This window comes from Triticum dicoccoides, chromosome 5B (genome assembly GCF_002162155.2).
Source record: "Triticum dicoccoides isolate Atlit2015 ecotype Zavitan chromosome 5B, WEW_v2.0, whole genome shotgun sequence".
NCBI classification, from domain to species: Eukaryota; Viridiplantae; Streptophyta; class Magnoliopsida; order Poales; family Poaceae; genus Triticum; species Triticum dicoccoides.
This window is the reverse complement of record NC_041389.1, coordinates 172478050-172502692: the sequence shown is the minus strand read 5'-3', so window position 1 is coordinate 172502692 and position 24643 is coordinate 172478050.

The following is a 24643-nucleotide window of genomic DNA, read 5'->3' as shown; positions in this document are numbered from 1 at the left end:
AGCTCCAAGTGGAGCGTGGAAGTAGCATTTACAATATGACATAGAGAATTGCGAAGTACATACGGATCTGAATGTTGCAGACCCGTTGACTAAAACCTCTCTCACAAGCAAAACATGATCAAACCCCAGAACTCACTGAGTCTTAATCACATGATGATGTGAACTAGTTTAATGACACTAGTAAACTCTTTGGATGTTGGTCACATGGCGATGTGACCTGTCAGTATTAATCACATGGCGATGTGAACTAGATTATTGACTCTAGTGCAAGTGGGAGACTGTTGGAAATATGCCCTAGAGGCAATAATAAAAGTGTTATTATTATATTTCTTTGTTCATGATAATAGTCTTTTATTCATGCTATAACTGTATTATCCGGAAATCGTCATACACGTGTGAATACATAGACCACAATATATCCCTAGTGAGCCTCTAGTTGACTAGCTCGTTGTGATCAACAGATAGTCATGGTTTCCTGGCTATGGACATTGGATGTCGTTGATAACGGGATCACATCATTAGTAGAATGATGTGATGGACAAGACCCAATCCTAAGCCTAGCACAAAGATCGTGTAGTTCGTATGCTAAAGCTTTTCTAATGTCAAGTATCTTTTCCTTAGACCATGAGATTGTGCAACTCCCGGATACCGTAGGAATGCTTTGGGTGTACCAAACGTCACAACGTAACTGGGTGGCTATAAAGGTGCATTACAGGTATCTCCGAAAGTACCTGTTGGATTGGCACGAATCGAGACTGGGATTTGTCACTCCGTGTAAACAGAGAGGTATCTATGGGCCCACTCGGTAGGACATCATCATAATGTGCACAATGTGACCAAGGGGTTGATCACGGGATGATGTGTTACGGAACGAGTAAAGAGACTTGCCGGTAACGAGATTGAACAAGGTATCGGTATACCGACGATCGAATCTCGGGCAAGTACAATACCGCTAGACAAAGGGAATTGAATACGGGATCGATTGAGTCCTTGACATCGTGGTTCATCCGATGAGATCATCGTGGAACATGTGGGAGCCAACATAGGTATCCAGATCCCGCTGTTGGTTATTGACCGGAGAACGTCTCGGTCATGTCTACATGTCTCCCGAACCCGTAGGGTCTACACACTTAAGGTTCGATGACGCTAGGGTTATAAAGGAAGTTTGTATGTGGTAACCGAATGTTGTTCGGAGTCCCAGATGAGATCCCGGACGTCACGAGGAGTTCCGGAATGGTCCGGAGGTAAATATTTATATATGGGAAGTTTTATTTTGGTCGCCGGAAAAGTTTCGCACTTTATCGGTATTGTACCGGGAGTGCCGAAAGGGGTCCGGGGGTCCACCGGGGGGGTCCACCTTCCCCGGGGGGCCACATGGGCTGTAGGGGGTGCGCCTTGGCCTATATGAGCCAAGGGCACCAGCCCCAAGAGGCCCATGCGCCAAGGAAACTTGGGGAGGGAAGAGTCCTCAAGGGGGAAGGCACCTCCGAGGTGCCTTGGGGAGGATGGACTCCTCCCCCCCCCCTTGGCCGCACCCCTTCCTTGGAGGAAGGGGCAAGGCTGCGCCTCCCCCCTCTCCCTTGCCCCTACATATAGTGGAGCGGAGGGAGGGCAGCCACACCTGAGTCCCTGGCGCCTCCCTCCCTCCCGTGACACCTCCTCCTCTCCCGTAGGTGCTTGGCGAAGCCCTGCAGGATTGCCACGCTCCTCCACCACCACCACGTCGTCGTGCTGCTGCTGGATGGAGTCTTCCTCAACCTCTCCCTCTCTCCTTGCTGGATCAAGGCATGGGAGACGTCACCGGGCTGTACATGTGTTGAACGCGGAGGTGCCGTCCGTTCGGCACTCGGATCTCCGGTGATTTGGATCATGATGAGTACGACTCCTTCAACCCCGTTCTCTTGAACGCTTCCGCTTAGCGATCTACAAGGGTATGTAGATGCACTCTCCTTCCCCTCGTTGCTGGTTTCTCCATAGATAGATCTTGGTGACACGTAGGAAAATTTTGAATTTCTGCTACGTTCCCCAACAAGATCGTCTTGAGCTTGTGTCCCCTTGAAGGAAGTAGGGTCATACTTCTCTTGTTGAGGAACAAACTTCGTCTTGGGGTATTGATCTTCTTCCCACTCAACTCCATTGGCATTGAACTTTCGTTCAAAACCAACACCTTGATTCTGCCGGTGCCTTCCTTGCTTGCGTACAATTTCCTCAAATTGCTTACTTCCGGAAAGGCTTTTGTAAACACCTTTATCTATAAATCCCTTCAATGAGCTATTTTCTTGCTCAAGTGTAACTTGGCTAAGAGAATCATTAGTGGAATCAAGAGAACTTCTAGAAGCAACAATATTGGATTTAACATGATTATTGTTACTACTAGAAGAAGAATCTTTCTTGTTTTTGTTGCTAGATTTTACTTGTGGCATGTAAGTAGACAAGAGTAAACACGTGGCAATGTAAGAAGAACTTTTCTTCCAAAGGTCATCATTGATGGCCTTTAAGAACCCATGCTCTTGCTCAAGATTGAGCTTTTCGAAGCGTAACTTCTCATGAGTTCTTAAAAGTTCTCGGTGATATTCTAAAGTAGTTCCATGAGCTAACTTAAGAGTGTTTAGTTCTTTAGTTAGATGCTAAATCACCTTCTTATCATTGGCATTCGTTTTATCTTGATTAACATGATTAATTGATGTTTCATCATAGTATTCATCACTAGAGTTGTCAACAAGTAAATCATCATCACCTAGCAAGTCATCTTCATCACTATTGAAATCAACATACTCGGGGTGTGTTACCTTGGGGCCTTTAGCCATGAAGCATCTCCCAATTCCTTCATTTGGTAAATCAAATATGTCATAGGAGTTGGTTGACACAAGTGCTAGACCGGCAACACCTTCATCTTGAGTATATTCGGAGTCGGAGTGATACCTTCTCTCGGAGTGGTGGTCGGAGTCAGAGCCGGATACCCATTCACCAACATGAGCTTGATGTCTTTGTTTTGTGTAGCTCCTTGATGACCTGTCCTTCCTTTCCCAATCCTTGCTTCTTCGAGAGGTTCTTTGTTCATAGCGATCATCTCTGCTCCTTCTCTCTCTTGGAGGTGACTCTTCCCTTTTGCTTCTTATTTTAGGTGAGTCATCTCTTCTTTTGTAGGGAGTCGTACACTCATTGGAGTAGTGTCCGGGTCTTCCACAATTGTAGCAATTTCACTCACGACTAGAAGATCTTTTGTCATTGTAGGACCTTGACTTGGAACTTCTTTCCTTGCTTCTGCTCTTGTAGAATTTGTTGAAGTTCTTCACCATTAAGCTCAATTCGTTGTTGAAGGCTTGTTTCTCATTTGATGATGTAGGAGCATCACATGAGGATTTGTAAGCACCACTAGACTTGTTGTGAAGCTCTTCTTTGTCCTTGAGTGACATGTCATGAGCAACAATTCTTCCAATGACTTTGGTTGGCTTGAGATCTTTGTAATTTGGCATCATTTGGATCAATGTGCACATGATATCATATTTTCCATCCAAGGCTCTCAAGGCCTTCTTCTTGATGAATTTGTCGGTCATCTCTTCACTTCCTAAGCCGGCAATCTCATTTGTTATGAGAGCAAGCCTAGAGTACATTTTGGCGACATCTTCACCATCCTTCATTTTGAACTTGTCAAGTTGAATTTGGAGCACATCCAACTTGGATTCCTTGACGGAATCCATACCTTCATGCATATCAATCAAAGTATCCCAAATTTCCTTTGCATTCTCAAGACGGCTGATTTTGTTGAATTCTTTGGGTCACAATCCGTTGAAGAGGATATCGCAAGCTTGAGCATTGTATTGCAACATCTTCAATTCTTCCGCGGTAGCTTCAAGGTTTGGTTCTCTCCCATCAAAGAATTCACCTTGCAAACCAATACACACAATAGCCCAAACGGCGGGGTTATGTCCAAGAATATGCATTTTCATCTTATGTTTCCAACTAACAAACTTAGTACCATCAAAGTAAGGACCTCTACGGTGGTAATTTCCCTCGCTGGATGAAATACTCTCCTAGGTTGTGAAACCAAGGCTATGATCACCAAAGCTATGGAAATCAAGGCAAATGGAGACCAAAGCTCTGATACCACTTGTAGGATCGAAAGTATGTCTAGAGGGGGGTGATTAGACTACTCGACCAAATAAAAACTAACCTTTTCCCAATTTTAGTTCTTGGCAGATTTTAGCAACTTAGCACAAGTCAAGAAATCGCAATACTATTCAAGCAAGCATGCAAAGAGTATATGGGCAGCGGAAATTAAAGCATGCAACTTGCAAGAAATTAAATGGGGGGAGTTTGGAGGGAGCAAACGCAATGTTGACACGGAGATTTTTGGCATGGTTCCGATAGGTGGTGCTATCTTACATCCACGTTGATGGAGACTTCAACCCACTGAGGGTAACGGCTGCGTGAGTCCATGGAGGGCTCCACCCACGAAGGGTCCACGAAGAAGCAACCTTGTCTATCCCATCATGGCCATCGCCCATGAAGGACTTGCTGTTGGCGAACATTGCAGAAAATTAAAAAATTTCCTACGGTTTCACCAAGATCCATCTATGAGTTCATCTAAGCAACGAGTCAAGGGAGTGAGTTTGCATCTACATACCACTTGTAGATCGAGAGCGGAAGCGTTCACTAGAACGTGGATGATGGAGTCGTACTCGCCGTGATTCGGATCACCGATGACCAAGTGCTGAACGGATAGCACCTCCGCGTTCAACACACATACGGGACGGACGACGTCTCCTCCATCTTGATCCAGCAAGGAGGAAGGACAGGTTGAGGAAGCAGCTCCAACGGCAGCACGACGGCGTGGTGTTGTTGGTGCAGCAGTACTCCGATAGGGCTTCGCCAAGCACGTACGGAGGAGGAGAGGTGTTGGGGAGGGGAGGGGCTGCGCCTTGAGTTGTGTACAGCAGCCCTCCCCTCACCCCTCTATTTATAGGGGAAGGGGCAAGGGGGGCCGACCCCTCTAGATGGGATATAGAGGGGGGCGGCGGCCAGGGAGGGGGGACTTGCCCCCCAAGCAAGGGGGGCGCCCCCTTTAGGGTTTCCCCCCCAACCTAGGCGCATGGGCCCAAGGTGGGGGGTGCGCCCAGCCCTCCAGGGGCTGGCTCCCTGCCCCTTGCGGCCCATGTGGCCCTCCGAGAGGGGTGGCCCCTCCCGGTGGACCCCCGGAACCCCTCCGGTGGCCCCGGTACAATACCGATATGACCCCGAATTCTTCCGGTGTCCGTAAGACAACTTCCCATATATAAAACTTCACCTCCGGACCATTCTGGAACTCCTCGTGACGTCCAGGATCTCATCTGGGACTCTGAACAACTTTCGGTAATCACATACAAGTCTTCCAAATAACCCTAGCATCACCGAACCTTAAGTGTGTAGACCCTACGGGTTCGGGAGACATGCAGACATGACCGAGACTGCTCTCCCGTCAATAACCAACAGCGGGATCTGGATACCCATGTTGGCTCCCACATGCTCCTCTATGATGTCATCGGATGAACCACGATGTCGAGGATTCGATCAAACCCCGTATACAATTCCCTTTGTCAATCGGTACGTTACTTGCCCGAGACTCGATCGTCGGTATCCCAATACCTTGTTCAGTCTCGTTACCGGCAAGTCACTTTACTCGTACCATAATGCATGATCCCGTCACCAACCACTTGGTCACTTTGAGCTCATTATGATGATGCATTACCGAGTGGGCCCAGAGATACCTCTCCGTCATACGGAGTGACAAATCCCAATCTCGATCCGTGTCAACCCAACAGACACTTTCGGAGATACCTGTAGTGCACCTTTATAATCACCCAGTTACGTTGTGACGTTTGGTACACCCAAAGCACTCTTACGGTATCCGGGAGTTACACGATCTCATGGTCTAAGGAAGAGATACTTGACATTGAAAAAGCTCTAGCAAACGAACTACACGATCTTGTGCTATGCTTAGGATTGGGTCTTGTCCATCACATCATTCTCCTAATAATGTGATCCCGTTATCAACGACATCCAATGTCCATAGCCAGGAAACCATGACTATCAGTTGATCAACGAGCTAGTCAACTAGAGGCTCACTAGGGACATGTTATGGTCTATGTATTCACACGTGTATTACGATTTCCGGATAATACAGTTATAGCATGAATAAAAGACTATTATCATGAACAAAGAAATAGTATAATAACACTTTTATTATTGCCTCTAGGGCATATTTCCAACAGTCTCCCACTTGCACTAGAGTCAATAATCTAGTTACATTGTGATGAATCGAACACCCATAGAGTTCTGGTGTTGATCATGTTTTGCTCGCGAGAGAGGTTTAGTCAACGGATCTGCGACATTCAGATCCGTATGTACTTTGCAAATATCTATGTCTCCATCTTGAACATTTTCACGGATGGAGTTGAAACGACGCTTGATGTGCCTGGTCTTCTTGTGAAACCTGGGCTCCTTGGCAAGGGCAATAGCTCCAGTGTTGTCACAGAAGAGTTTGATCGGCCCCGACGCATTGGGTATGACTCCTAGGTCGGTGATGAACTCCTTCACCCAAATAGCTTCATGCGCTGCCTCCGAGGCTGCCATGTACTCCGCTTCACATGTAGATCCCGCCACTACGCTCTACTTGCAGCTGCACCAGCTTACTGCTCCACCATTCAACATATACATGTATCCGGTTTGTGACTTAGAGTCATCCAGATCTGTGTCGAAGCTAGCGTCGACGTAACCCTTTATGACGAGCTCTTCGTCACCTCCATAAACGAGAAACATGTCCTTTGTCCTTTTTAGGTACTTCAGGATATTCTTGACCGCTGTCCAGTGTTCCTTGCCGGGATTACTTTCGTACCTTCCTACCAAACTTACGGCAAGGTTGACATCAGGTCTGGTACACAGCATGGCATACATAATAGATCCTATTGCTGAAGCATAGGGGATGACACTCATCTCTTCTTTATCTTTTGCCGTGGTCGGGCATTGAGCCGAGCTCAATCTCACACCTTGCAATACAGGCAAGAACCCCTTCTTGGACTGATCCATTTTGAACTTCTTCAAAATCTTATCAAGGTATGTGCTTTGTGAAAGACCTATGAGGCGTCTCGATCTATCTCTATAGATCTTAATGCCTAATATATAAGCAGCTTCTCCAAGGTCCTTCATTGAAAAACACTTATTCAAGTAGGCCTTAATGCTGTCCAAAAGTTCTATATCATTTCCCATCAAGAGTATGTCATCTACATATAATATGAGAAATGCTACAGAGCTCCCACTCACTTTCTTGTAAACGCAGGCTTCTCCATAAGTCTGCATAAACCCAAAGGCTTTGATCATCTCATCAAAGCGAATGTTCCAACTCCGAGATGCTTGCACCAGCCCATAAATGGATCGCTGGAGCTTGCATACTTTGTTAGCGTTCTTAGGATCGACAAAACCTTCCGGCTGCATCATATACAGTTCTTCCTTAAGATGTCCATTAAGGAATGCCGTTTTGACGTCCATCTGCCATATCTCATAATCATAGTATGCGGAAATTGCTAACATGATTCGGATGGACTTCAGCTTCGCTACGGGAGAGAATGTCTCGTCGTAGTCAATCCCTTGAACTTGTCGATAACCCTTAGCGACAAGTCGAGCTTTATGGATGGTAACATTTCCATCCGCGTCCGTCTTCTTCTTAAAGATCCATTTGTTTTCTATCGCTCGCCGATCATCGGGCAAGTTTGTCAAAGTCCATACTTTGTTTTCATACATGGATTCTATCTCGGAATTCATGGCTTCAAGCCATTTGTTGGAATCTGGGCCCGCCATCGCTTCTTCATAGTTCGAAGGTTCACCGTTGTCTAACAACATGATTTCTAGGATGGGGTTGCCGTACCACTCTGGTGCGGAACGTGTCCTTGTGGACCTACGAAGTTCAGTAGCAACTTGATCTGAAGTACCTTGATCATCATCATTATTTTCCTCTTCAGTAGGTGTAGGCATCACAGGAACATTTTCCTGAGCTGCACTACTATCCCGTTCAAGAGGTAGTACTTCATCGAGTTCTACTTTCCTCCCACTTACTTCTTTCGAGAGAAACTCTTTTTCCAGAAAGGATTCGTTCTTGGCAACAAAGATCTTGCCCTCGGATCTTAAGTAGAAGGTATACCCAACGGTTTCCTTAGGTTATCCTATGAAGACGCATTTTTCCGACTTGGGTTCGAGCTTTTCAGGTTGAAGTTTCTTGACATAAGCATCGCATCCCCAAACTTTTAGAAACGACAGCTTAGGTTTCTTCCCAAACCATAATTCATACGGTGTCGTCTCAACGGATTTAGACGGTGCCCTATTTAAAGTGAATGTAGCTGTCTCTAGAGCACATCCCCAAAATGATAGCGGTAAATCGGTAAGAGACATCATAGACCGCACCATATCCAATAGAGTGCGATTACGACGTTCGGACACACCGTTACGCTGAGGTGTTCCAGGCGGCGTGAGTTGTGAAACGATTCCACATTTCCTTAAGTGTGTACCAAATTCGTGACTTATGTATTCTCCTCCACGATCTGATCGTAGGAATTTTATCTTTCGGTCACGTTGATTCTCTACCTCATTCTGAAATTCCTTGAACTTTTCAAAGGTCTCAGACTTGTGTTTCATTAAGTAGACATACCCATATCTACTCAAGTCATTAGTGAGAGTGAGAACATAACGATATCCTCCGCGAGCCTCAACGCTCATTGGACCGCACACATCGGTATGTATGATTTCCAACAAGTTGGTTGCTCGCTCCATTGTTCCGGAGAACGGAGTCTTGGTCATCTTGCCCATGAGGCATGGTTCACATGTGTCAAATGATTCATAATCTAGAGACTCCAAAAGTCCATCAGCATGGAGCTTCTTCATGCGCTTGACACCAATGTGACCAAGGCGGCAGTGCCACAAATATGTGGGACTATCATTATCAACTTTACATCTTTTGGTATTCACGCTATTAATATGTGTAACATTACGCTCGAGATTCATTAAGAATAAACCATTGACCATCGGAGCATGACCATAAAACATATCTCTCATATAAATAGAACAACCATTATTCTCGGATTTAAATGAGTAGCCATCTCGTATTAAACGAGATCCAGATACAATGTTCATGCTCAAACTTGGCACCAAATAACAATTATTAAGGTTCAAAACTAATCCCGTAGGTAAATGTAGAGGTAGCGTGCCGACGGCGATCACATCGACTCTAGAACCATTCCCGACGCGCATCGTCACCTCGTCCTTCGCCAGTCTCCGCTTATTCCGCAGCTCCTGCTGTGAGTTACAAATATGAGCAACGGCACCGGTATCAAATACCCAGGAGTTACTACGAGTACTGGTAAGGTACACATCAATTACATGTATATCAAATATACCTTTGGTGTTGCCGGTCTTCTTATCCGCTAAGTATTTGGGGCAGTTCCACTTCCAGCGACCCTTCCCCTTGCAATAAAAGCACTCGGTCTCAGGCTTGGGTCCATTCTTTGACTTCTTCCCGGTAACTGGCTTACCGGGCGCGGCAACATCCTTGCCATCCTTCTTGAAGTTCTTCTTGCCCTTGCCCTTCTTGAACTTAGTGGTCTTATTGACCATCAACACTTGATGTTCTTTCTTGATTTCAGCCTCTGCTGACTTCAGCATTGAGAACACTTCAGGAATGGTCTTCACCATCCCCTGCATGTTGTAGTTCATCACAAAGCTCTTGTAGCTTGGTGGGAGCGACTGGAGGATTCTGTCAATGACTGCCTCATCAGGGAGGTTAATATTCAGCTGAGTCAGGCGGTTGTGCAACCCAGACATCTTGAGTATGTGCTCACTGACAGAACTATTTTCCTCCATCTTACAACTATAGAACTTGTCGGAGACATCATATCTCTCGACCCGGGCATGAGCTTGGAAAACAAGTTTCAGCTCTTCGAACATCTCATATGCTCCGTGATGCTCAAAACGCTCTTGGAGCCCCGGTTCTAAGCTGTAAAGCATGCCGCACTGAACGAGGGAGTAATCATCAGCACGAGTCTGCCAAGCATTCATAATGTCTTGGTTCTCTAGGACGGGAGCGTCACCTAGCGGTCCTTCTAGGACATATTGTTTCCTGGCAGCTATGAGGATGATCCTCAGGTTCCGGACCCAGTCCTTATAGTTGCTGTCATCATCTTTCAGCTTGGTTTTCTCTAGGAACGCGTTGAAGTTCATGTTGACATGAGCGTTGGCCATTTGATCTACAAGACATATTTTGCAAAGGTTTTAGACTAAGTTCATGATAATTAAGTTCATCTAATCAAATTATTATAATGAACTCCCACTCAGATTAGACATCCCTCTAGTCATCTAAGTGTTACATGATCCGAGTCGACTAGTCCGTGTCCGATCATCACGTGAGACGGACTAGTCATCGTCGGTGAACATTCTCATGTTGATCGTATCTTCCATACGACTCGTGTTCGACCTTTCGGTCTCCGTGTTCCGAGGCCATGTCTGTACATGCTAGGCTCGTCAAGTTAACCCTAAGTGTTTTGCGTGTGTAAATCTGTCTTACACCCGTTGTATGTGAACGTAAGAATCCATCACACCCGATCATCACGTGGTGCTTAGAAGCGACGAACTTTAGCAACGGTGCACAGTTAGGGGAGAACACTTCTTGAAATTGTTGTAAGGGATCATCTTATTTACTACCATCGTTCTAAGTAAACAAGATGCATAAACATAATAAACATCACATGCAATTATATAGTAGTGACATGATATGGCCAATATCATATAGCTCCATCGATCTCCATCTTCGGGGCTCCATGATCATCTTGTCACCGGCATGACACCATGATCTCCATCATCATGATCTCCATCATCGTGTCTTCATGAAGTTGTAACGCCAATGACTACTTCTACTTCTATGGCTAACGCGTTTAGCAATAAAGTAAAGTAAGTTACATGGCGTTCTTCAATGACACGCAGGTCATACAAAAAATAAAGACAACTCCTATGGCTCATGCCGGTTGTCATACTCATCGACATGCAAGTCGTGATTCCTATTACAAGAACATGATCTCATACATCACAATATGTCATTCATCATTCATCACAACTTCTCGCCATATCACATCACATGACAATTGCTCCAAAAACAAGTTAGACGTCCTCTAATTGTTGTTGCATCTTTTACGTGGCTGCAATTGGGTTCTAGCAAGAACGTTTTCTTACCTACGAATAACCACAACGTGATTTTGTCAACTTCTATTTACCCTTCATAAGGACCCTTTTCATCGAATCCGCTCCAACTAAAGTGGGAGAGACAGACACCCGCCAGCCACCTTATGCAACTAGTGCATGTCAGTCGGTGGAACCGGTCTCACGTAAGCGTACGTGTAAGGTTGGTCCGGGCCGCTTCATCCCACAATACCGCTGAGCAAGATAAGACTAGTAGCGGCAAGCAAGTTGACAAGATCTACGCCCACAACAAAATTGTGTTCTACTCGTGCAATAGAGAACTACGCATAGACCTAGCTCATGATGCCACTGTTGGCTAACGTTGCAGAAAATTAAAAAATTTCCTACGGTTTCACCAAGATCCATCTATGAGTTCATCTAAGCAACGAGTCAACGGAGTGAGTTTGCATCTACATACCACTTGTAGATAGAGAGCGGAAGCGTTCACTAGAACGTGGATGATGGAGTCGTACTCTCCGTGATTCGGATCACCGATGACCAAGTGCTGAACGAACATCACCTCCGCGTTCAACACACGTACGGGACGGACGACGTCTCCTCCGTCTTGATCCAGCAAGGAGGAAGGAGAAGTTGAGTAAGGCAGCTCCAACGGCAGCACGACGGCGTGGTGTTGTTGGTGCAGCAGTACTCCGACAGGGCTTCGCCAAGCACGTACGGAGGAGGAGAGGTGTTGGGGAGGGGGGGGGCTGCGCCTTGAGTTGTGTACAACAGCCCTCCCCTCACCCCTCTATTTATAGGGGAAGGGGCAAGGGGGCCGACCCCTCTAGATGGGATCTAGAGGGGGGGCGGCGGCCAGGGAGGGGGGACTTGCCCCCCAAGCAAGGGGGGCGCCCCCTTTAGGGTTCCCCCCCCCCCCCAACCCTAGGCGCATGGGCCCAAGTTGGGGGGCACGCCCAGCCCTCCAGGGGCTGCCTCCCTTCCCCTTGCGGCCCATGTGGCCCTCCGAGAGGGGTGGCCCCTCCCGGTGGACCCCCGGAACCCCTCCGGTGGCCCCGGTACAATACCGATATGACCCCGAATTCTTCCGGTGTCCGTAAGACAACTTCCCATATATAAAACTTCACCTCCGGACCATTCCAGAACTCCTCGTGACGTCCAGGATCTCATCTGGGACTCCGAACAACTTTCGGTAATCACATACAAGTCTTCCAAATAACCCTAGCATCACCGAACCTTAAGTGTGTAGACCCTACGGGTTCGGGAGACATGCAGACATGACCGAGACTGCTCTCCGGTCAATAACCAACAGCGGGATCTGGATACCCATGTTGGCTCCCACATGCTCCTCTATGATGTCATCGGATGAACCACGATGTCGAGGATTCGATCAAACCCCGTGTACAATTCCCTTTGTCAATCGGTACGTTACTTGCCCGAGACTCGATCGTCGGTATCCCAATACCTAGTTCAGTCTCGTTACCGGCAAGTCACTTTACTCGTACCGTCATGCATGATCCCATCACCAACCACTTGGTCAATTTGAGCTCATTATGATGATGCATTACCGATTGGGCCCAGAGATACCTCTCCGTCATACGGAGTGACAAATCCCATCCCAATATCGATTCGTGTCAACCCAACAGACACTTTCGGAGATACCTGTAGTGCACCTTTATAATCACCCAGTTACGTTGTGACGTTTGGTACACCCAAAGCACTCTTACGGTATCCGGGAGTTACACGATCTCATGGTCTAAGGAAGAGATACTTGACATTGAAAAAGCTCTAGCAAACGAACTACACGATCTTGTGCTATGCTTAGGATTGGGTCTTGTCCATCACATCATTCTCCTAATGATGTGATCCCATTATCAACGACATCCAATGTCCATAGCCAGGAAACCATGACTATCAGTTGATCAACGAGCTAGTCAACTAGAGGCTCACTAGGGACATGTTATGGTCTATGTATTCACACGTGTATTACGATTTCCGGATAATACAGTTATAGCATGAATAAAAGACTATTATCATGAACAAAGAAATATAATAATAACACTTTTATTATTGCCTCTAGGGCATATTTCCAACACTTGCCTCACTAGGGTAGATCTTCACAAGTAGGCGATCTCCTTGCCCTTACAAACTCCTTGGGTCAACTCCACAATCTTGACGGAGGCTCCCAAGTGACACCTAACCAATCTAGGAGGCACCACTCTCCAAAAGGTAATAGATGGTGTGTTGTTGATGAACTCCTTGCTCTTGTGCTTCAAATGACAGTCTCCTCAACACTCAACTCTCACTCACAGATTTGGCTATGGTGGAATGATGATTTGAGTGGAAAACAACTTGGGGAAGGCTAAAGATCAAGATTCATATGGTAGGATTGGAATGTTGGAGATATGCCCTAGAGGCAATCATGTATGATGATATTTCCTATGTTTTTATGAATAAAGATAGTCCTTGGACATTATCAATCATGTGTATCAGCAAGTACGTGACTTGTTTGTGGGACTATGCATTGTATGACGACTGTCCTAAAAGGTCCCTAGTCGAAAGGGCTGTGTGGACGCGCAGCCGACTACACTAGCATATGACACGGTCGATGGCTTGGTCTCACTAGCCATGGAGCTCTGGATGCTAACCGGATAATATGGACTCGAAAGGATCTGGTCGGATTTGACGTAGTCGAATCCGAGTCGAGATAAGGTTCGAGTCGGACAGACCCAACTATGAGACGTAGCGATATGTCATTTGTGAGTCTCTAGTACAACATACGTTCTATGTCCTAAGACCTGAGTTGACCCATGTACTCGGGATGGTGACAGACTTGCTTTGGGCCGACTAAACACTACTCCGTGACTGGGTAGTTACAAAGGTAGGTTTCGGGTTTTTCCAGTCCCATGCTGCGAGACATGGTCGAGCAAGATGGGATTTGCCCCTCCGATTAGGAGAGATATACTCTGGGCCCCTCGTGTGATCCGACCAGGATAAGCATGGCCATGCGACAAGGATTATGAGATAATCCAGTTTGTGATCTGTAGCGACCAGACCTCAAACAGTCTGATCTCTGTGCTCAGTGTCATCCCTGGATCAGTAATGCTGACACCACACAGTACTTGGAGGATTTATAACAGAGTAGCAATCACACACTTATTACATCGAATGTCTCAAGAGAGAACTTATTGAAATAAATATGGCTTAAGTCCATCTAAATACGATAAAAGCGGAAGACTTGGAAGATAAGCGAGTCCATCAACTCCAACGGCATCACTGAGTATAGAAACACGATCTAAAAGCACCTTACTCGTCGTCTGAAAAGTCTGCAACATGAAACGTTGCAGCCCGAAAACGGGTCAGCACATGGAATATGCTGGCAATGTAACACATAGAGAATAACAATGGAATAATCTATACTACATGCATATTTGGCTGGTGGAAAGCTCTACGGTTACAGTTTTGCATAAAGCCAATTTTTCCCTACTGCAAAGAAATAAATTTATTTAACTATCATGGTGGTTGTTAAACATTGAGAATGGTTGACAGCATTCTCAATCCCAATTAAAAGTACTTATTAAACCCAACAATATTAAATTAGAGTATCATGATGAGATTCAGATGATATCCAAGTACTAGATACTCAAAACGTCCATAACCGGGGACACGACTAACCATGATTAGTTTATACACTCTGCAGAGGTTTGTGCACTTTTCCCCACAAGACTCGATCGCCTCCGTTTGATTCCTCGCACTACATGATGTTTGAGAAACGGATGACCGAGACATAGTTTTTCGGAAGCACTAGCACCTTACATGTGGGTAGACCGGTACACCTACTTTCCCCTACATCTGCTAGTCCACCCGTAAGAGTTCACACGACTTAGTCAACTATGCCAGAGCCCATAATGGCTTGTGGCTGCACACGTAAGTTTCTAGTTTGAAAAATCTCATGATCCCTTTGAGCCTGGGTGGCGGTCCGAAGAAATACAGGCAAGTCCTGATAGAAACCAGGTGCCTCAATCCACCCAGATGTGTGTTTAAGTTGCCACCTTAAATAACCATTAATTAACAATCTCACATGTGTAATGGAAATTCACTCACCCAATCCACGTCTACTTGCATAGCATGGCATAATAAGCAAACGTAGAAGTAACTCCCAAAGGTTTGATAATAAAACAGGTAATAGGTACTACCTCAACTATTTCCCATAACCCACAATTTAATTAGATCCTAATCATGCAATGTTTGAGGATTGATCTAATGCATAAAAACTGGGTATGAGAAAAGGTATGATCAAAGTGTTACTTGCCTTGCTGATGATCCGCGAAACCTAGAGACTCGAAGTAACAGGCGGCGCACTCCGGGTATTCTATCGCAGACAAACAAATAAGCATACAATAAGTACTCATCTAATGCACAGGTAAAACTCGAATAAAAGATCTAACCTGAAAGTTCAACTTAAGAACTCCGGTTTGGAAAAAGAAACAAATCAAACAAAGCAACGAAAGTCAAACGGCGAAAGAAAATAGCTTCGTTTTATTAATCTGGATCTAAGTCAAATTTTTACAGAAGCAAAAACTTGTTTAAGTTGATTATTCGGAAAGAGGGTTTCGAGACGAAACTCCATGCGCTTGAATCGCCTGATTCCGATAAACGAGCGAAAAGTTATACTAAAACGAAAATCGGATCAGGAATCGCGATCAGAAAAATCGCGGATTAAATCCGAGAAAAAGAAAAACGACGAACTGGTCAACGAACAAACGTTTGTTAACTTAACTAATCTGATGAACACGTTTGTTAAAACGAACGAACAAGCGAACGCTCGCTATTTAACCGAACCGAAAGAAAAAAACCGATCTAACGAAAAACCGAAAAAACCGAAGAAAAACCGCTCGGTTTTTATTAAAAAAACGGCGACATGCGAATCGAGGCGGCGGCGAACCTCGGCGGCAGCGGCGGCGAAGTCCGGCGAGGCTCCGGCGGCGGCGGCGGAGTCCGGCGGCGGCGGCGGCGGCTGGCGGCGGCGACGGATCTGGAGGCGGCGGCGATTAGGGTTAGGGTTCGGCGGTGTGGGCCGGCGGCGGCGATGACTGGGCTGGTGGGGCGCGGGGCTGACGGGCCTGGGACGCCGGGGGTGGCGGCTTATATAGCGCGCCCCCGAGCGGAGTCCCGCTCGGGCACGGCCCAGAGGCGGTTCGCGTTTTTTTAAATAATTCCGCGCAGAAGAAAAATAAAAAGAAATACTAAACGGACTCCAAAAATCCCGAAATAAATTTTTCCTGGCTTCTAAAATCAAGCCGGACAAGATGAACAGTTATTTGGGGCCTAAATGCAATTTTGAAAAACGCGCATTTTTCCTAAATCCAAATAAAAAGGCGAAAAAACTCCAAAATAAATCTTATTTGATTTTTTTATTAAATCTTCATTATTTCTTTATTTTGGGAAAGTCATTTTATTCCCTCTCTGAATTTTTGGTAGTAGAAATAATTGAAGATAAAATAGATAAAATCAAATGATCCTATTTTCAAAATTTGAGAAAAACTCAAATAGGAAAATAACGAAATCCCCAACTCTCTCTGTGGGTCCTTGAGTTGCGTAGAATTTCTAGGATCGAGCCAACAATGCAACAAAAATATGATATGCAATGTTGATCTATGTATAACATTCCAAATTGAAAATTTGGGATGTTACAAACCTACCCCCCTTAAGATGAATCTCGCCCTCGAGATTCGGGTTGGCTAGCAAATAGGTGAGGGTGGGCCTTGAGCAGATCTTCCTCTCGCTCCCAGGTGGCTTCCTCCTCGGTGTGGTGGCTCCACTGAACTTTGCAAAACTTGATAACCTTACTGCGGGTAACTCGGCTGGCATATTCCAGAATCTTAACTGGTTTCTCTTCATAAGTCAAATCATCTTTCAACTGAATCACTTCCAGCGGCACTGTATCTCTCAATGGTATATCAGCCATCTCTGCGTGACACTTCTTCAACTGTGAAACATGGAACACATCGTGAACTCCTGACAATCCCTCGGGTAATTCCAACTTATACGCTACTTCTCCCATGCGTTCCAGAACTTTGAGGTGAATTGGGTTCCTCTATCTGATATGATACTCCTCGGAACTCCATGCAAACATACAATCCTTGTCATATATATCTTAGCCAATTTGGCACTGCTGTAGGTAGTCTTTACTGGAATGAAATGAGATACCTTCATCAAACGATCGACTACAACCCAATTCGAGTCATAGCCTGAACGAGTCCTGGGCAATCCTGTGATGAAATCCATGCCTAGTTTGTCCCACTTCCATTCGGGTATAGGCAATGGTTGCAGCAATCCTGCTGGCTTTTGATGTTCCGCCTTCACCCTCTGACATACATCACAAACTGCTACATACTCTGCAATATCCTTCTTCATTCCGATCCACCAGAAAGTTTCCTTCAAATCCAAGTACATCTTGGTATTCCCGGGGTGAATCGAATATGGTGAATCATGTGCCTCTTGCAGAATCAACTTCCTGATCTCCGGGTCATTGGGCACATAAACACGGTCTTCAAACCGTAGGGTATCGTACTCATCCTCATGAAATCCCTTAGCCTTCCCTTCGCTCATTTTCTCCCTTATAGAGGCAACTTCCTTATCTGTCTTTTGGGCTTCTCTGATTTTATCCATCAATGTAGACTGAATTTCCATTGCTCCTACATAGCCTCTCGAAACTATTTCCAAGCATAGCTCATGAAGATCCTCGGCTAACTCCTTGGGTAGTTCTCCCGTCATTAGTGTATTGACATGGCTCTTACGGCTCAACGCGTCTGCTACAACGTTAGCCTTCCCGGGGTGGTAATGCAATCTCATATCATAATCCTTAATAAGCTCCAACCATCTCCTCTGCCTGAGATTTAATTCCTTCTGCGTGAAGATGTACTTCAAACTCTTGTGATCCGTGTACACTTCACAATGATTTCCAATGAGAAAATGTCTCCACGTTTTCAGTGCGTGCACTACGGCTGCTAACTCCAAATCATGAGTAGCATAGTTCAACTCATGAGGCTTAAGCTGTCGTGAAGCATACGAAACAACTCTTCCCTCCTGCATAAGCACTGCTCCAAGTCCTCGGCGTGAAGCGTCGGAATACACTTCATAATCCTTGGTCTGATCTGGCAAAATCAATACGGGGGAGGTAACCAAACGTTTCTTCAACTCCTGGAAACTACCTCACACTCCTCACTCCAAATGAACTTGGTATCCTTCTTCAACAATTCTGTCATAGGCTTGGCAATCTTCGAGAAATTTTCAATGAATCTCCGGTAGTATCCTGCGAGTCCAAGGGAACTCCGGATTTCTCCAACTGTTGTTGGTGCTTCCCAGGTTGTCACAGTGACAACTTTACTGGGGTCTACTGCGATACCTTCTCCGGATATAACACGTCCGAGAAATCTAACTTCCTTCAACCAAAACTCACACTTGCTGAACTTGGCGTATAGCTGATGTTCTCTGAGCTTCTCGAGTACCAATCGCAAGTGCTCCTTATGTTCCTCTTCATTCTTCGAGTAAACCAAAATATCATCAATGAACACCACGACGAACTTATCCAAAAACTCCATAAACACCTTGTTCATCATGTTCATAAAATAGGCTGGGGAGTTAGTCAGACCAAATGACATAACGGTATACTCATACAGCCCGTACCTGGTGGTAAAAGCCATCTTCGGTATATCCTGCTCCCGAATCTTCAACTGATGGTACCCTGATCGCAAATCGATCTTGGAAAACACCTTAGCTCCTTGCAACCGATCAAAAAGATCATTGATCATTGGTAGTGGGTACTTGTTCTTGATTGTTACTTCATTCAATCCGCGATAATCAATAACCATTCTTAATGATCCATCCTTCTTCTCCACCAGAAGTACTGGCGATCCCCAAGGGGAAGAACTTGGGAGAATAAAACCTTTGTCCAACAACTCCTTAATCTGCTTCTTAATTTCCTCCAAATCTTGGGCTGGCATCCTATACGGTCTCTTGGATATCGGCTCAGTGCCTGGCAGTAGTTCAATTAGGAACTCAATGTCTCTATCCAGTGGCATGCCTGGCAACTCTTCTGGAAATACATCGTGGAAATCCCTTACCACTGGTACTTCCTCCTGCACAACTCCTGATAAGGAATTTACATGTGCTCTTCTCGGCTCATGCTGTGATACATACTTGATTCTTCTTCCTTCTGGTGTCGTAAGCAAAATTGTCTTACTGGCGCAATCAATGTTTCCTCCATACATCGATAGCCAATCCATACCAAGAATTACATCCAAACCTTGGGATTCCAATATAATTAAATCCGTTGGGAAAACATGCCTTCCTATACTTAATGGCACCTGAAAGCATCCTTGACTGACCATAAACTCAGCTCCCGGTGAACTTACTAGCATGGCTGTCTTAAGAGTCTTTGTGGACAGGCTAAACTTATCCACGAATCCCCTTGATATGTATGAATGCGATGCACCAGTATCGAAAAGAACAACTGCAGTAAATGCCTTAACCAAAAACTTACCTATTACTGCATTTGGCTGAGCTTCAACCTCCTCCACGGTAACGTGGTTCACTTGCCCCCTATTGAAAGGGTTCGGCTTCTTCCCTGAGCTTCCATTGCCATTTCCATTTTGGGCTTCTGGGCAATCATTTGCATAATGCCCAGTCTTACAGCACTTATAACAAGTGATATGACTCAGGTCTACCTTGGATGGTGTTGACGGGTTGGTGCAGCTTTGTCCATTGCTTCCTCCATTCCCGTTTCCATTCTTTGTGCCATTATGATTGTGCGAACTGCCTCCTCCGTGAGTATGCTGAAAATGTCCTCCTGACTTCGGGGTAAAGCATAGCTTCTACTGAGCTCCAGAATTGTACTTCCCCTATCCATACTTCCTCTTACGATTATCAATCTGCTGTTGCTTTCCTTCAATCATAAGAGCACGATCTACTAACTCCCGGTAGTTATTGAAAGTGGCTACCATCAACTGCATGCTCATCTCATCATTCAGTCCTTCTAGAAACTTCTCCTGCTTAGGTGCATCCGTAGCAACGTCATCTGGGGCATAACGTGTTAGCTTACTGAAATCATCTACATACTGGCCAACTGTCCGTCCTCCTTAGCGTAAGTTGCGAGACTCACGCTTCTTCATGGCCATAGCTCCTGCTGAAACATGGGCAGTACGAAAAGCTTGCTGAAACTGATTCCATGTGACAGTGTCTACAGGGTAAGTGGCTGTAAAATTCTCCCACCATGCTGCTGCGGGTCCGTCAAGCTGATGTGCGGCAAACTTCACCTTTTCTCCATCTGCACATCCTGCAGTGGTCAACTCCCTACCTATCATACGGAGCCAATCATCTGCTACTATCGGCTCGGTGCTATTGGAAAACACCGGCGGATTCAACCTTAAGAAACGAGCCAGATGGTTAACAGGTGGTGGTGGTGGTGGGTTGTTGTTGTTGTTGCCTTGGTTCTGTACCAATGTTTGAATCAAGGTATTCTGCTGCTGAATCAACTGAGTGATCTCCGGCGGAAAAAACAAACTCGGGGTCACGTCTCGGAGGCATCTGAGGGTTTAAAGAGGAAAGGAGAGTTAAGAATAGAATGAGGTCTAGTGAGATAACACTACCCATATGCACATGAGACAAAAACACACAATATCATTCCAATCAATTCACACAAGGGCATACAACTGTCTAACTATCGTTACAAAAGTGCTTGGACTAAAACTAATTAAATGGTGGAAAATTCTACTACTGTTATGGTGGTCAACTAGAAAAACTGCTCTGATGCAGATTCCATGATATCTGCTCCAGCTTCATCAACATATTCATCATCGCTGTCGTCGGGATCCGAGTCGGTGTCATCGATGATGATATAATTATCTGGACAAGTGGGTTCATCCTCTTCTCCTCTGGGTGCTGATCCTCCCATGAATACTCCAATCTTCTCCTTAAGGTCACCGTTCTGTCTTACTAGAGCGACGATTTCTTCCATATAGTCTTTACGTGTAGCCTTGAGTTCATCTTCTAGCTTCTTGATGTTGGTCATAGCCTTCTGTAGATCCTCCATATCTGCGCACATCTGATTTTCCTGGCATCGGATGTGTTGGTTTAACTCCTGGATATAAGCTGCGATTGATCTGTCCTTCCTGGTGGTGATCATCTCCCAATGCTCATCTCGGCGCCCACAAATCTGGTAGATAGTATTCTTGAGATTGTTGTGGTAAACTTCTCCAATTCGTCCCATGGCGATGTGAGCTGCCATGCTCTTTCCTAGGCTCCATGTCGGTGCATCAAAGGTAAACTCTATTGGCTCCATGGCTGGTGCAAATGTCCTTCCTGGATTGTAGGCTTGAATCCTCCAGCGCTCCTCTTCGGGTAAAGTGGCGTTGAAAGTCCCAGTGAAGCTTGGTACTCCTATGTTCAGGTATCTAGTGGCTTCCTTCAAGTGATATCCAAAAGGTGAGTTTTCATCTGGTTGTGTGAACTTGATCCTTGCATCCGCCATCCTAAAGAATAGAAAAGATGAGGAGTCAGAAATGAGAAGAAAGAGTAGTGATCCAGGACTTTAGCTTAGTGGTCGTGTCCTACAGTCAGCGTGTGCTCTGATACCACTTTTGTAGCGACCAGACCTCAAACAGTCTGATCTCTGTGCTCAGTGTCATCCCTGGATCAGTAATGCTGACACCACATAGTACTTGGAGGATTTATAATAGAGTAGCAATCACACACTTATTACATCGAATGTCTCAAGAGAGAACTTATTGAAATAAATATGGCTTAAGGCCATCTAAATACGATAACAGCGGAAGACTTGGAAGATAAGCGAGTCCATCAACTCCAACGGCATCACTGAGTATAGAACCATGACCTAAAAGCACCTTACTCGTCGTCTGAAAAGTCTGCAACATGAAACGTTGCAGCCCGAAAACGGGTCAGCACATGGAATATGCTGGCAATGTAACACATAGAGAATAACAATGGAATAATCTATACTACATGCATATTTGGCTGGTGGAAAGCTCTACGGTTATAGTTTTGCATAAAGCCAATTTTTCCCTACTGCAAAGAAATAAATTCATTTAACTATCATGGTGGTTGTTAAACATTGAGAATGGTTGACAGCATTCTCAATCCCAACTAAAAGTACTCATTAAACCGAACAATATTAAATTAGAGTAACATGATGAGATTCACATGATATCCAAGTACTAGATACTCAAAACGTCCATAACCGGGGAAACGGCTAACCATGATTAGTTTATACACTCTGCAGAGGTTCGCGCACTTTTCCCCACAAGACTCGATCGGCTCCGTTTGATTCCTCGCACTACATGATGTTTGAGAAACGGATGACCGAGGCATAGTCTTTCGGAAGCACTAGCACCTTACATGTGGGTAGACCGGACACCTACTTTCCCCTACATCTGCTAGTCCACCCGTAAGAGTTTGCACGACTTAGTCAACTATGTCAGAGCCCATAATGGCTTGTGGCTGCACACGTAAGTTTCTAGTTTGAAAAATCTCATGATCCCTTTGAGCCTGGGTGGCGGTCCGAAGAAATACAGGCAAGTCCTGATAGAAACCAGGTGCCTCAATCCACCCAGATGTGTGTTTAAGTTGCCACCTTAAATAACCATTAATTAACAATCTCACATCTGTCATGGAAATTCACTCACCCAATCCACGTCTGCTTGCATAGCATGGCATAATAAGCAAACATAGAATTAACTCCCAAAGGTTTGATAATAAAACAGGTAATAGGTACTACCTCAACTATTTCCCATAACCCACAATTTAATTAGATCCTAATCATGCAATGTTTGAGGATTGATCTAATGCATAAAAACTGGGTATGAGAAAAGGTATGATCAAAGTGTTACTTGCCTTGCTGATGATCCGCGAAACCTAGAGACTCGAAGTAACAGGCGGCACACTCCGGGTATTCTATCACAGACAAACAAATAAGCATACAATAATGTAGCGACCCGACCTCAGATGGTCAAGTCTCTGTGCTTCCGTGTCATCCCTGGATCGGTAATGCTGACACACACAGTACTCGAAGGATTTATAACAGAGTAGCAATCATACACTTATTACATCGAATGTCTCAAAAGAGAACTTATTACAATAATATGGCTTAAGGCCATCTAATGCGATAATAGCGGAAGGCTTGGAAGATAAAGTGAGTCCATCTACTCCAACGGCATAGTTGAGCTGCACGGCAACGACCTACCGAACCTTACTCCTTGTCTGAAAAGTCTGCAACATAATACGTTGCAGCCCGAGAACGGGTCAGCACATGGAATATGCTGGCAATGTAACACAAAAGAGCAATAACAGAGTAATGATACCACTACATGCATATTTGGCTGGTGGAAAGCTCTACGGTTACATTTTTTGCAAAAAGCCAATTTTTCCCTACAACAAAGGAATATAATTTTAATTTAACTATCATGGTGGTTGAAACATCATTTGAGAAGGTAACCCCAACTCAATGATCCCAATCAAAATAATTAACAACCCAGCAATATTAATTGAGAGTGTTGAGATACATGTGAATACTCAAGTACTAGATACTCAGAATTGTCCATAACCGGGGACACGGCTAACCATGATTAGATTGTACACTCTACAGAGGTTTGCGCACTTTTCCCCACAAGACTCGATCGCTCCGTTGATTCCTCGCACTACATGGTGTTTGAGAAACGGATGACCGAGACACAGTCTTTCAGAAACATTAATTCTCTACTCCGGGTAGACCATACCAAACCTACAAACCCACTACCTGCTGATCCACCTCTTCAAGAGCTTCACGTAACTTACTCAACTATGCTAGATCCCATAATAGCTTGCGGCTGCACACGGAAGTTTCTAGCATGAATAGACTCAGTTCCCTTTGAGCCTGGGTGGCGGTCCATAGGAGAATCACACGGTAACCCCGGGATTTCCAAAAATAAAACAGGCAATCACTGGATACCCCAGGTGCCTCAATCCACCCAGATGTGTATTAAAGTTGCCACCTTAAGTAAACCATTAATTTAACAATCTCACATCTGTCATGGAAACACTCAAACCCAATCCACGTCTACGAGCATAGCATGGCAATATAAGCATAACGTAGAAGTAACTCCCAAGGGTTTGATAATAAACAGGGCAATAGGTTCTACCTCAGCAAGTACTTCCCAATACCCACATGTTAAAGGCATCCTAGTCATGCAATGTTTGTGGGTTGAAACTAATGCATAAAAACTGGATATGAAAAGAGTATGATCAATGTGTTACTTGCCTTGCTGACGACCCGTGAATCCTAGAGACTCGTAGTAACACGCTTCGCACTCCGGGAATTCTATCGCAAACAAACAATAACATACATAAGCAACAAGCAAATATGCACAAGTAGAACTCC